This window comes from Ovis aries, chromosome 14 (genome assembly GCF_016772045.2).
Source record: "Ovis aries strain OAR_USU_Benz2616 breed Rambouillet chromosome 14, ARS-UI_Ramb_v3.0, whole genome shotgun sequence".
In the NCBI taxonomy this organism is placed as follows: Eukaryota; Metazoa; Chordata; class Mammalia; order Artiodactyla; family Bovidae; genus Ovis; species Ovis aries.
In genome coordinates this window covers 65274117-65285916 of record NC_056067.1, presented here as the reverse complement: position 1 = coordinate 65285916, position 11800 = coordinate 65274117, and the positions used below count along the sequence as shown (strand labels likewise).

The 11800-nt window shown below is 44.4% G+C and overlaps 1 long non-coding RNA gene across 1 annotated transcript in view; it reads left to right on the top strand.

Annotated features, from left to right (window-relative positions):
• The first annotated feature begins 50 nt into the window (after positions 1-50).
• LOC114118094 (uncharacterized) overlaps positions 51-11800 on the top strand; it is a 35043-nt gene continuing 23293 nt past the window's right edge. The window contains exon 1 of the long non-coding RNA XR_009596463.1: positions 51-11800. This exon is cut by the window's right edge and continues 17365 nt beyond it. This is a non-coding gene — a long non-coding RNA (uncharacterized LOC114118094).

The following is an 11800-nucleotide window of genomic DNA, read 5'->3' as shown; positions in this document are numbered from 1 at the left end:
ATGACGGCTCGGGACAGAGGCACTTCCGTTCTAGCGGGCGGTGTGTGGGCGGGCCTTCCGGTATCTACAGGCGAGTTGTTCTCGCGCCGCTGCGCGCTGGCGGGGAGCCGCTGGTCGCTGGCCGGCTGAGGTCGGGGAGTTGGGAAGCGCTGGGCCCGCTGCTTAGTTTGATTTGAGGATTGGCGTGGGCTGACTCTGTCTCGGGCCGGGAGGTGCCTTTTTGCTCGGCCGCGTCTTCGTCAACACACTTCGCTGGCCCCCGGCTCGGCGTAGGTGTATCCCATTCGGGTAAATGCCGCGTCTTCCTCCCTCAACTCTCCTCACTCAGCAGCGCCTTTGTTCTTTATCTGTGGGCTCCTGTTGCTGCTGTTGTTTAGTCGTTCAGTCGTGGCCAACTCTTCCTGACCGCGTGGACCGTGCGCCCATCAGTCTCTTCTGTCCACGGAATTCTCCGGGAAAAATACTCGAGTGAGTTGCCTTTTCCTTCTCCAGAACCGGCGTCTCCTGCATTGACAGGCGGATTCTTTACCACTGAGCCGCCTGGGAAGCCCGGAGAAAATGATACTGAAATGTTAATTAGTGAATATTGGCTTTCCTTGACAGAGAGAGACAAGAGGTGTTTTATTTAGGAAACTAAAGGTGCTCAGTGCAACCCTGAGATAGTTTCCATAAGAAAGTACATGTTTTTAGAGTTGTGTACGAGCACAACTTCTTAGATTGGATTAAATCTAGTTGGGTAAATGGATTTTGTTGGGAAGAGACTAGAACAAGACCGGAGTCTGTTTCTCCCTTCAGAGTTTTCTTGGAATACTGCTTTTGATAACAGCTTCTGCGTTCCTTTGCCTTTAAGTGATCTATGTTTGCTGTTGAAGTCTTTTTACTTTGGTTAAGTATTTGATAGATTCTAAAATTTCTTTCAACCTCCAGCTAACTTTAAGATGCTTTAGAAGGCCAAGGAGTCTCAGACAGAAATATTTTTTATTAGTTTGTTAAATTACATGGGGGCGTCCCAGGTGGCTCAGCGATAAAGAATTTGCCTGCCAATGCAGGAGACGCAGGAGGTGTGGGTTCGATGCCTCGGTCAGGAAGATCCCCTGGAAGAGGGCAAGGAGTTGGACATGACTGAACAAGCTCAAGCAGGTACATGCACAAGTTATGTGGTTTCTAAAAGTCTGAGGCCTGTGTGCTGTAGCCCACAGGCTCCTCTGTCCTTGGGATTTTCCTGGCCAGAAACCCGAGTGAGTTGCCATTGCCTTCTCCAGGGAATATCTTCCCAACCCAGGGATCAAACTGATGTCTCCTGCATTGGCAGGCCCCTTCTTTACCACTGAGCTACCAGGGAAACTATAGTTATTTTTCTTTGTCCCCAAAAACCTTGGCTCTCTTAATTTTGAAACATGACCTGTGTGGTGTGTGTGTGTGTGTGGGGGGGGGGGTGCCAAGAACGTCAATGTGCAGTTGAATAAGCTGTAAAATTAATATCTATTCACTGCTCAGGTCAAAAGTGTTATATACATCAGACCTCAGAAGCTGCCTGTGGGGTACTTTCAAAACAGCTCTGCCTGTCTTCAGAAAGTTAATGTATTGGTTAATGTTTTAAGTAAACATTTCCTTTATTTTATATTTTTAAATTGATTTGCTTTTACTGCACTGGGTCTTCTGTACTGCCCAAGGGCTTTGTCTAGTTGCAGTGTGCAGGGGCTGCTCTTCGTTGCTCTAGGCAAACTTCTGTTGTTGCAGAGCAGGGACTGTAGGTCAAGCAGGCTTCAGTAGTTGCAGCATGTGGAATCTTCTCGGATCAGGGATTGAACCCGTGTCCCCTGCACTGGCAGACGGAGTCTTAACCACTGGATCAACAAGGACGTCCCTCCTTTCCTTTCTTGCTTTTTTGCCAATTATGTGGAAAACATCTGACGGCTTTTGTTTAGTTTCGCTCATTTGTTTTAAAACTATGAATGTTTTATGACTTTTTTCTTTTGCACAATATGGTGTGACTTTACCCATGTTTTTCATGGCTAGGCATTTGTTGCAGGAAGGGGTGAATCAGGAGGTAAGGGGACAGGTCACAGCCTGTAAAAGAGTGACATACCCGTAGGAGGTGACTAGAACTGGTTAGAACTGGGTAGGTCCAAGATGGCGTAGGGTCTGAGTTCCCGTGGACCTTTTGAACCTCATTATATTCTCGGTGGAATACATTAGCATCTAAATAGTGTCACCACCAGTGCCATGACAGTTCTAAGGCTAATCATGAAAGGCCAAAATGGGAGTGGTGGCCCAATTCCTGAAATTCCGTGCCATTTCCCCCATAATGGTTGGAATAATTCTCCTACACGTTAGCCTGTGAAATTACCCAGGGCATAAGAAGAAACCTCATCATATTTTGAGGCCTCTCGCTTTTGAGATGGCCCACACTCTGTGGAGTGTTTCTCTCTCAGTAAATCCACTTCTCACCTATCTCACCGAATTCTTTTTGTGAGGAGACATCAAAAACCTGCAGTTCATTAAGATCTGATACCAGGTGTGTGGTCTCAAAAGTTCCCATCTGGGTTCTGGCCAGTTTAAGTCCTGGTATGTGGGTTGCAGGGTCTCAGAGGCATCCCTTCCTGGGCCCGAGAGTGGGCTCTTGTCTAACACTCGGAAATGAATTGTTACAAAGGACACAGGTGCTGACAGAGAAGAGGCTTTATTGAAAAGGGGTGCCTGGGTGGGGAGCAGCAGGGTCAGGGAACCCAGGAGAACAGCCCTACCACGTGGCTCCGGTTTTATGGTAATGGGGTCAGTTTGCAGGTTGTCTCAGGCCCACCTTTCTGACTCAGGATTCTTCTGGAGGCACACACACCTCCCTGCCAAGATGGATTCCAGTGTGAGGGATTCTGGGAGGTAGGCAGGACATACCTCTTCCCTCCTCTCAGACCCTCGTGAAATCTCCCAGTTAGTTTTCAGAGACTGCACCTCCATCTTTATCAGGACCTCCTGTTGGTAGGCAACTCAGGCGAGTGGTTGTCATTGTGCTTGGCCAAGGCAGGCAGTTTCAGTCAACAGTTCCCTAACACGTGGTTTTTCCTTTCTTGTCCTTTATTCTGTAGGTGTGAATATCTGAGTAAAATGTCTTTATAAGTACTCCTGTGGAAAGCTCGTCTTTGTTTATGGATTTCTTTTTTCTTTATTTTTCTTTTTCCCTTGCTTTCTGTATTTATAAACATTACTGCTGTAGCCATACCTGGCATGTGTTCTGGGGTATATACAGCCTGCATTTTCTAATGTCTGTGTTTAAATTATTTTATTTAAATGTACATTTCCACTTTTTAATTTTGTTCTGCTCTCTCTTACTAGTGTTCACTTAGTTCTATGAATGAAATTATTATATGTTATTATACCTGTTTTATCTATTCCATTTGTCGATTTTGATACACACTTATTATACAGTACATAAACTTACAGCTTTAAACATACACACATTTAGAGGGTTTTTTAAACAATTTTTATTAGAGTATAGTTGATTTACAATGTTGTGTTAGTTTCAGGTGTACTGGAAGTAAATCACATATACAAAGACATATATCCACTCTTTTGTGGATTCTTTTCCCATGTGATTCATCAGTATTGAGTAGAATTCCTTTGCTAGATACAGTAAGTTCTTATCAGTTAGCTATTTTATATATAGTTGTTGTTCAGTCAGTAAGTTGTGTCCAACTGTTTGCAGCCCCATGGACTGCAGCACACCAGGCTTCCCTGTCCTTCATTGTCTCCTAGAGTTTGCTCAGATTCATATCCATTGGGTCGGTGATGCTATCTAGCCCTCTCATCCTCTGCTGCCCTCTTCTCTTGCCTTCCATTTTCCCAGCATCAGGGTCTTTCCCATTAAGTCAATTCTTCACGTCAAGTGGCCAAAGTATTGGAGCTTCAGCTTTAGCATCAGTCCTTCCAATGAATATTCAGGACTGATTTCCTTTAGGATTGACTGGTTGGGTCTCCTTGCAGTCCAGGGGGTTCACAACAGTCCTCTCAACACCACAGTTCAAAAGCACCAATTCTTTAGGTCTAATCCTTCTTTATGGTCCAACTCTGCATTCTCCATACATGACTACTGGAAAAACTATAGCTTTGACTAGACGGACCTTTGTCGGCAAAATAATTTCTGCATTTTAATATGCTGTCTAGGTTGGTCACAGCTTTTTTCCAAGGAGCAAGTGTCTTTTAATTTCATGGCTGCAGTCACCATCTGCAGTGATTTTGCAGGCCCCCCCCCCAAATAGTCTGCCACTGTTTGCATTGTTTCCCCATCTATTTGCCATGAAGTGATAGGACTGGATGCCATGATCTTAGTTTTTTGAATGTTGAGTTTTTAAGCCAGCTTTTTCACTCTCCTCTTTCACCCTCATCAAGAGGCTTTTTAGTTCCTATCAAGAGGCTTTTTAGTTCCTGTCTACTTTCTTTCATTAGAGGGGTATCATCTGCATATTTGAAGTTGTTGATATTTCTCCTGGAAATCTTGATTCCAGCTTGAGCTTCATCTAGTCTGGCATTTTGCATGATGTACTCTGCATATAAGTTAAAAAAACAGGGTGACCTAAATAGACAGCTTCCCAGGTGGCTCAGATGATTAAGAATCTTCCTTTAATGCAGGAGACCCAGGTTCTATCCCTGGGTCGGGAACACCCCCTAGAGAAGGGAATGGCAATCCACTCCAGTATTCTTGCCTGGAGAATTCCATGGACAGAGGAGCCTGACTGGCTAAAGTCCATTGGGTCACAAAATTGGGCACGACTGAATGACTAATACTTTGACTTTCAAACAGGGTGACAATATACAACCTTGTAATCCTTTCCCAGTTTTAAGCCAGTCCATTGTTCCATGTCCAGTTTTAACTGTTGCTTCTTGACCTGCATATAGGTTTTCTCAGGAGGCAGGTAAATTCCATAGTTTGTTGTAATCCACCCAGTTAAAGGCTTTATGGTGGTCTAGGAAGTAAAAGTAGATGTTTTTCTGGAATTCTCCTGCTTTCTTTATGATCCAGGTGATGTTAGCAATTTGATCTCTGGTTCCTCTGCCTTTTCAAAACCCAGCTTATGCATATGGAAGTTCTCGGTTCATGTACTGCTGAAGCCTTGCTTGAAGCATTTCGAGCATGACCCTACTAGCATGTGAAATGAGTGCAATCATGGTAGCTTGTACATTCTTTGGCACTGCCCTGTCTTTGGGATTGGAATGAAAATTGATCTTTTCCAGTCCCGTGGCCATTTCTTACTTTTCCAGATTTGCTGACATGAATGCAGCACTTTAGCAGATTCATCTTTTGGGGTTTTAAGTAGCTCAGCTGGAATTCCTTCACTTCCACTAGCTTTGTAGGAATGCTTTCGAAGGCCCATTTGACTTCATACTCCAAGATGTCTGGCTCTAGGTGAGTGGTCACACTGTCGTGGTTATCTGGGTCATTAAGATCTTTTTATATAGTTCTTCTGTGTATTCTTGTCACCCACCTGTTCTTAATCTCTTCTGCTTCTTTTAGGTCCATACATTTCTGTCCTTTATTGAGCCCATCTTTGCATGAACTGTTCCCTTGGTATCTCTAATTTCCTTGAAGAGATCTCTAGTCTTTCCTATTCTATTGTTTTCTTCTATTTCTTTGCATTGGTCACTGAGGAAGGCTTTCTTATCTCCCCTTGCTATTCTTTGGAACTCTGCATTCAGTTGGGTATATCTTTCTCTTGCTGCATTGCTTTTTGCTTGCTTCTCTTCTTTCCTCAGCTCTGTGTAAAGTCTCCTTGGACAACCACTTTGCATTCTTGAACTTCTTTTTCTTTGAAGTGGATTTGGTCACTGACTTGTACAGTGTTGCGAACCTCTGTCCATTGTTCTTCAGGCACTGTGTCTGTTAGATCTAATCCCTTGAATCTGTTTGTCACTTCCACTGTATAATCGTAAGGGATTTGATTTAGGTCATACTTGAATGGCCTATGGTTTTCCCTATGTTCTTCAATTTACATGTGAATTTTGCGATAAGGAGTTCATGATCTGAGCCACAGTCAGCTCCAGGTCTTGTTTTTGCTGACTGTATAAATCTTCTCCATCTTTGGCTACAAAGAATATAATCAGTCTGATTTCAGTATTGACCATTTGGTGATGTTCATGTGTAGAGTCTTCTGTTGTGTTGTTGGAAGAGGGTTTACAATGACCAGTGCATTCCCTTGGCAAAACTCTTAGCCTTTCCCTGGCATCATTTTGTACTCTAAGGCCATGCTTTCCTGTTACTCCAGGTATCTCTTGACTTCCTACTTTTACATTCCAATCTCTTAGAGGAACGGGACCTGTTTTTGGTGTTAGTTCTAGAAAATCTTTAAGTCTTCATAGAACTGGTCATCTTCAGCTTCTTCAGCAGTAGTTAGGGCATAAACTTGGATTACTGTGATGTTGAATGGTTTGTCTTGGAAAAGAAATGAGATCATTCTGTCGGTTTGGCGATTGTCCCCAAGTACTGCATTTCAAACCCTTATTGTTGACTCTGAGGGCTATTCCATTTCTTTTAAGGGATTCTTGCCCAAAGTAGTGGATATAATGGTCATCTGAATTAAATAAATTCCTGTCCATTTTAGTTCACTGATTCCTAAGATGTTGATGTTCACTCTTGCTGTCTCATGCTTGACCACATCCAGTTTACCTTGATTCACAGACCTAACATTCCAGGTTCCTATGCAATAGTGTTCTTAACAGCATTGGACTTTACTTTCACCACCAGACACAGCCACAACTGGGCATTGTTTCCGCTTTGGCCCAGCCACTCCATTCTTTCTGAGCTGTTGGTCATTGCTCTCTCCTCTTCCCCAGTAGCACATTGGACACCTGATCTGGGGGTCCCATCTTCCAGTGTCATACCTTTTTTGGCCTTTTCATACTGTTCATGGGGTTCTTGTGGCAAGAATACTGTAGTGGTTTGCTGTTCTGTCATCCAGTGGACAGTGTTCTGTTGGAACTTTCCCTGTGACCCATCTGTCTTGGGTGGCCCTGCATTGCGTGACTCATAGCTTCGTTGAGTTATACAAACCCCTTCACCATGAATATATATATTGGAGAAGGAAATGGCAACCCACTCCAGAATTCTTGCCTGGAGAATCCTATAGACAGAGGAGCCTGGTGGGCTACAGTCCACGGGGTCACAAAGAGTTGGACATGACTGAGCGACTTCTCTCTCTCTCTCTCTCTCTCTCTCTCTCTCTCTCTCTATATATATATATATATATATATATATATATACACACACCCTGGTATTTAGCTGGTAAAGAATCTACCTGCAATGCAGGAGACCCTGGTTCGATTCCTGACTTGGGAAAATGCCTTGGAGAAGGGAACAGCTACCCACTCCAGTATTCTGGCCTGGAGAATTCCATGGACTGTTTTTCCCAGGGGATGCAAAGACTCGGACATGAATGAATGGCTTTCACTTCACTTCACCGTGACAAGGCTGTGATCTCTGATTTCTATCTCAATCCCAATTTTTATACTTATCTGTCTCTTCCATCCTTGCTTTCCCCACTGGTAACAAGTTTGTTTTTCACATATGTGGGTCTATTTCTCCTTTGTAAACAAGTTTGTTTGTTTGTTTGTTTGTTCCTTTTTTCACATTTGACATGTAAGGGACATCATGTGGTATTTGTCTTGCACTGTTTGACTTACTTCACTCTGCATGACAATCTCTAGGTCCATCCTTGTTGCTACAAATGGTATTACTTTGTTCCTTTTTTATAGCTAATAGTCCACTGGGTCAGTTCAGTCACTCAGTCGTGTCCAACTCTTTGTGATCCCATGGACTGCAGCATGCCAGGCCTCCCTGTCCATCACTAACGCCTGGAGATTGCTCTGTCTCGTCCGTCAGGTCGGTGATGCCATCCAACCATCTCATTCTCTGTCATCCCCTTCTCCTCCTGCCTTCAGTCTTTCCCAGAATTAGGGTCTTTTCCAGTAAGTCAATTCTTCACATCAGGTGGCCAAAGTATTGGAGTTTCAGCTTCAACATCAGTCCTTCCAATGAATATTCAGGACTGAATTCCTTTAGGATGGACTGCTTGGATCTCCTTGCAGTCCAGGAGACTCTCAAGAGTCTTCTCCAACAGCACAGTTCAAAAGCATCAATTCTTCAGTGCTCAGCTTTCTTTATAGTCCAATTGTCACATCCATACATGACTGTGGGAAACACCATAGCTTTGACTAGACTGGACCTTTGTTGGCAAAGTAATGTCTTTGCTTTTTAACATGCTGTCTAGGTTGGTCATAGCTTTTCTTCTAAGAAGAAAGTGTCTTTTAATTGCATGGTTGCAGTCACCATCTGCAGTGATTTTGCAGCCCCTCAAAATAAAGTCTGTCACTGTTTGCATTGTTTCCCCATCTATTTGCCATGAAGTGATGGGACTGGATGTCATGATCTTTTTTGAATGTTGAGTTTTAAGCCAGCTTTTTCATTCTCTTTCACTTTCATCAAGAGGCTCTTTAGATCCCCTTTCTTTCTGCCATAAGAGTGGTATTATCTGCATATCTGAGGTTATTGATATTTGTCCCAGCAATCTTGATTCCAGCTTGTGGTGCATCCAGCCTGCCATTTCTCATGATGTACTCTGCGTGTAAGTTAAATAAGCAGGGTGATGATATACAGCCTTGACATAGTCCTTTCCTGATTTGGAACCAGTCTGTTATTCCATGTCCAGTTCTAACTGTTTCTTCTTGACCTGCATACAGATTTCTCAGGAGGCAGGTCAGGTGGTCTGATATTCCCATCTTTTGAAGAATTTTCCACAGTTTGTTGTGATCTACACAGTCAAAGTTTTTGTCATAGTCAATGAAGCAGAAGTAGATGTTTTTCTGGAACCCTCTTGCTTTCTTGATGATCCAACGGATGTTGGCAATTTGATCTCTGGTTCCTCTGCCTTTTCTTAATCCAGCCTGAACATCTGAAAGTTCACGGTTCACATACTGTTGAAGCCTGGCTTGGAAAATTTTGAGCATTACTTTGCTAGTGTGTGAGACGAGTGCAATTCTATGGTAGTTTGAAAATTCTTTAGCATTGCCCTTCTTTGGGATTGAAATGAAAAGTGATCTTTTCCAGTCCTATGGCCACTGCTGCAATCTCCAAATTTGCTGGCATATTGAGTGCAGCACTTCGACAGCATCATCTTTTAGGATTTGAAATAGCTCAACTAGAATTCCATCACCTCCACTAGCTTTGTTTGTGGTGATTCTTCCTAAGGCCTACTTGACTTCGCATTCCACGATGTCTGGCTCTAGGTGAGTGATCACACCACCATGATTATGTGGGTCATTAGGATCTTTTTTGTGCTTCCCTCATGGCTCAGATGGTAAAGAGTCTTCCTGCAATGTGGGAGACCCGGGTTTGATCCCTGGGTCGGGAAGATCCCCTGGAGAAGGAAATGGCAACTCTTTCCAGTATCCTTGCCTGGAAAATTCCATGGATGGTGAAGCCTGGCCAGCTACAGTCCTTGGAGTCGCAAAGAGTCAGTCATGACTGAGCGACTTCACTTTCTTTCTATCTCTTCTTAATATGTTCTGCTTCTGTTATGTCCATACCATTCTGTCCTTTATTGTGCCCATCTTTGCATGTAATATTTTCTTGGTGTCTCTTGATTTTCTTGAAGAGAGCTTTAGCGTTTCCTATTGTATTGTTTTCCTCTATTTTGCACTGATCACTGAGGAAGGCTTTCTTCTCTCTCCTTGCTATTCTTTGGAACTCTGCATTCAAATGGGTATATCTTTCCTTTTTTTACTTTGCCTTTAGCTTCTCCTCTTTTCTCAGCTATTTGTAAGACCTCCTCAGACAATCATTTTGCCTTTTTACATTTCTTTTTCCTGGGGATTTTTTTTTTTTTGAGGGGAGGATCATTTTGATCCCTTTCTCGTGTACAAGGTCTTGAACCTCCATCCATAGTTCCTCAGGCTCTCTGACTATCAGACCTAACGCTTGAATCTATTTCTCACTTCCACTGTATAATTATAAGGGATTTAATTGAGGTCATACCTGAATAGTCTAGTGGTTTTCCCCTAGGCCCATTACCAGTTAAAGGCCCATTACAGGCAGGAACTCAGGCAGAATTCTCATTTGTCTTCAAGGGAGAGGAGGCTTGACAAAAGTCCATTTGTTAGTTTATCCTGAATGTACCTGGAAATTCAGATGATACTGGAGGAGCCACTTGCCTGTATCCAGAGGAGTCCTAGAAGCTCTCATCCTGGAGCATGATGCCGCAGTTACACACCGGGAGCCAGGGGTCTGGAGGCCCCATCTTCCCTGACGGTTCCCCTTGCTAAAGAGGTGGCTCCAAATATTAGAGGGGGGAAAATGACCCTTGGCTGTGAGAACTCTGTGTTCCCATGGCCTGTGGCCCTACATGCCAGAATACTGGAGTGCATTGGCATTTCCTCCTCCAGGGGATCTTCCCAACCAAAGGCTCCAACCCATGTCTACTGCGTTGCAGACAGGTTCTTTACCACTGAGCCACCAGTAGGCCAGGGCACCCCGCTAGTTTCCTGCGAAGAGAAACACTGCACTGAGATCAAGCCGCCCCTGCTTCTGCCGGCATGTCGGAGTCTGGGCCCCCAGGCCCTCCTGCTGTCCCAGACCCTGGGGCCTAAGGGTAGAGGAGGCAGAGCCCAGCCTTGGGGTTTCCTGGTTTGCCCGCAGGCAGGCTGGGTCAGGCCGGTCTCGGGAGACCCTGTCCTGCTCCCCATGGCGGCTGGTCGATGGGCCAGGCGAGAATATTGGAGTGGGTTTGCCATTTCCTTCTTCAAGGGGATCTTCCCCACCCAGGGATCGAACCGACGTCTCTTGTGTATCTGGCATTGGTGTTGGGATCCTTTAATGGACCGGGACCTGGTGGTCCGGAGGCGATGATAAGAAAGTGAAAGAGAGAAAGAGGCTGATACTCCCAGGTTTATGCAGAAAACCAATAAAGTCCTTGACACAGGACTTGCATGTCTCACAAAGGCATCGGCACCCTCTCGAGGGGATGAAAGCACAGAGTGCCTAATTGAGAGAGAGTCTTAGAAGCCCAGGCAGGAGAGTGAGCAAGATGGGTCTCTGCGCTCCAGGGAATCAGCTGAAGAGAGAGAGAGAAAGAAAGACACGGGGACCCAAGCTCTGATGGAGCAAAGGTGCTTTAATGATTTTTCTGTGAGTATATATAGGCTGTAGTACAAGAAGTTTCTTTCATCAATGATAAAGATCAGAAAACCAAACATATAGTACCTGTTACCAAGGGAACAAGGGATGATGATGGTCACAAGGTCAGGAGACAATCCATATCTCAAGAAAGGGGATGGAGACGAAGCAGTTTTGTCATAAAGAGAATGTTTACTAAAGGCGATTCAAGCCTGTCTCACACAGTGACCCCAGTTCCCGGGAGTGGCGTGCTGTTCCGCTTAAAAAGAAACAAAGGACTTGTGAGAAACAGAACATAGGAATCCTCCTGTTAAACATTCCCTGATAGGCATTGGCAGGCGGAATTTTTTGTTTTTTTTTTACCACCGAGCCACGAAGCAAGTACTTCCAAAGCTTTACCGTGTATCTAAAAGGGACAGAGAAAGAATTTACCATCAGGGGCTTGCTAAGGGAAATGCTCTAAGAGACTGCAGGAGATCCACTGCTGGAAGTTCCAAGTACCCAGCCGTTCTGAGAAGGTTACAGTGAATCCCAAGAGAAAAGATTATACACTGTGAGCAAACAGCCTGGGGCCTACTGACTCCCACACAGTGGCAAAGTCGAGTGACCTTTCCTGGGCCCAGCCTCTCATGAATATGCATT